Here is a 2,825-nt window from a genome sequence, read left to right as displayed (position 1 = left end):
GCAGCAACCTCCATGTGACTAGGAGAGGGAGGCCACAAAAATGAAAGAGACCTCGGACCTAATATGGTAGAGCCACTAAACTAATCATAGTTGCCTACCTCCTTGCTCTTGTTTTAGAGAAAAACAAAGCATTATTCCTTAAAGGCCCTATCATCAGATTTTCTAATTCAGGCAGCTGAACATATTTCTTACTAATATGGCAGAAAGGCATGGGGCTGTTCCATCTGCTTGGAGGGACACTCAGCCATTCCAAGCACCTAGTCCAGGACACATAACAAAATTGAGATTATCCCAAGCCAGTATCACTCTCTAGGGGGTTGGAGAAAGCAAGGTATGAGGTTTTGAAGCAGCAGCCATAGTTCTAAGGATGGATGGATATCAGAGTTGAAGTGCCAAGAAAGCCTTTTGAGGATACTCTAACCATCTAGTTCAGGGCATGTAAAGGCAGATTCTGGCCCCAGTGGAAGTAAACTGACCCAAAGGAGAAGACTGAATTTCTTCACCACCTGGGTTTTGTTTTTACCGGAGAAATGCACTAAAACAAAACAACACAAAAAACATCTGTCTTCCTTCAAGACCTTGCAGCATAAATCAGTTTCATGCAAAAGAGGATCTCCAGCATTGTCTTGCTACAAAGAGCCTTCTGGGTGACCCATGTTCACTGTCACATCCTTCACATCTTTTTCCATCCTGTTGTTTCTTCTTGCCACTTCTGAAATTGTTACACATTTTCTTGTTTAGATCCCTGCATAGCCTGTGTGATGGTTAATACTGAGTGTCAACTTGATTGGATTGAAAGTGTGAAGTATTGTTCCTGGGTGTGTCTGTGAGGGTGTTGCCAAAGGAGATTAACATTTGAGCCATTGCACTGGGAGAGGCAGACTTAGGTTAACTGAGAAATAATCCTTAAATTATTTTAAGTACCTGAGATTTTAGAGTTTTGTACTGTAATGACAATCATTAACTATCCTGATTAATAGGAATCTTGGTTCAAAAGTGGAGTAATGACATTACAAAAACCTAATTTATGTGGCACTGAATAAGGAGGTGAGCAGCAAACAGTGAGGCTAAGAAGATGGTGATTCATTTTTTACAGTGAGAACAGGTGCAATGTGCCTGCAATGCCAGAAGAAAAGAATACAAAATTTAAAAAGCAGTGGTTACTAGGTGAGGTATTAGCAACTACTGGTGGATTGAGAAGGTATTACAAGAAAGACATAAACTCAATAATTCATTAGCCTCCTTATAAGTGGAAATGAACTGGAATGAAATAGAGAGACCAGAAAATTTAGGCCTTGTAGGGTTGGAAAAGCTGAATGTTTCTAAAGCCTAAACTGTAAGAGAAGGGATTAGAAAAGGCTTTGAATGACAAATGCTCAGTAAGATGAAGTGATTTCAGGCAAAGATCAGATTGAGTCTTAAGATGTTCTAATTAAATTGAGAGAGACAGGTGTGAGGGAAAAAATGAAAAGTAATACAGTGGCTCTAAAACCTATGTCTCTTCAGATGTCTAGGTGTGGTTACTGGCACATGGAACTGAGGGAGAGTGTGTATATCAGAATCTGATTAACTTTTTGAGATAATGAATAACCTAAGAAGCCACAAACCCAGAATTTAAAAATATCCTTTACTGAAACAATTCTAAAACCCTCAGAAGAAGTTTCTAGGCAGTAGAGCCAGGGAATATAGAAGAAATGTCAAATGAGCCCTTCCAGGAGTAGAATCTTGCCTTCCTCTAGAATCTTCCTTCACCTTAGGGAATGAACACTTCACAGTGCTCCCAGTACAATTGCTATGACAGGTGATGTGATTGCTGCTGTCTCCATCACCTTCCCTGTTTAAAATGGGAGCACTCACTACAGTTATCCTATTCTGGTTACACCACCGTGTACTGAATATTTTGTGTACATGTGTTTTGTACACAAAAGATTGTGTGTGTGTTTACGGGGAGGCAGTTAAGGAGAAAAGGAATATCTTAGTTCCCAACTCTGTAGATCTAAGTATTTACAGAAAATCCTTTCTCCCATGCTGGATGTTTCCTGCCCTCAAACATCAATCAGACTTCAAGTTATTCAGCTTTTGGAGTCTTGAACTTACACCAGTGATCTCCCAGGGGCCCTCAGGCCTTCAGCCACAACCTTAAGGCTGTACTGTCGGCTTCCCTACTTTTGAGGTTTTGGGACATGGACTGGCTTCCTTGTTTTTCAGCTTTTAGACAACCTATTGTGGGACTTCACCTTATGATCATGTGGGTCAATACCCCTTAATAAACTTGCTTTTATATATACATCTATCCTATTAGTCCTGTCCCTCTAGAGAATCCTAATCCTAAGAACTTACCTCTCTCCTCAAAGGCTAACGTGGTGTTTCCCTGCAGATATTAACTGAACTAGGACACTTTTGCAGGGAAAAGAATTTTCTCTAAATACTTACAGCAGGACAATAGCTATAAACTGGGTCTTTCCTGAGCAGACTGGAATGTATGGTCATCATGTATATAGGTATTATAAAATTTGTCACATCATTGTTTACAATGTCACAGTAAATAAATAATAGTAAAAAATAGACAGGAATTATAATTATCATGTAAAATGATGACATAGTAAGCAGTTGATAAAACAATGTCATATCTGGGTGTGGTGGTGCATACTGTAGTCCTAGCTACTCAGGGGACTGAGACAGGAGGATTGCTTGATCCAGGAGTTTGAGGCTGCAGTGAACTATGGTTGCACCACCGATCCCCAGTCTGGGCAACAGAGCAAGACTCCATCACTAAAAAAAATATTATAAAGAAAACATTTAATATTATGGAAAGAGTTCACGAT

General features: G+C 39.7%; 1 long non-coding RNA gene across 1 annotated transcript; it reads right to left on the bottom strand.

Moving 5' to 3' along the window:
* Positions 1–463: 463 nt before the first annotated feature.
* LOC110567878 (uncharacterized) lies at positions 464–2,388 on the bottom strand. The gene is made up of 2 exons (XR_010344497.1): positions 2,341–2,388; positions 464–754 (listed from the first exon to the last, which is right to left on the bottom strand). It is a non-coding gene; the product is annotated as an uncharacterized LOC110567878 (long non-coding RNA).
* Between the last annotated feature and the right edge of the window lie 437 nt (positions 2,389–2,825).

The sequence above is a fragment of the Aotus nancymaae genome, unplaced genomic scaffold, assembly GCF_030222135.1.
Source record: "Aotus nancymaae isolate 86718 unplaced genomic scaffold, 86718_ANA_hifiasm-v0.15.2.pri h1tg000029l, whole genome shotgun sequence".
NCBI classification, from domain to species: Eukaryota; Metazoa; Chordata; class Mammalia; order Primates; family Aotidae; genus Aotus; species Aotus nancymaae.
This window is presented reverse-complemented; position numbering and strand designations above follow the sequence as displayed.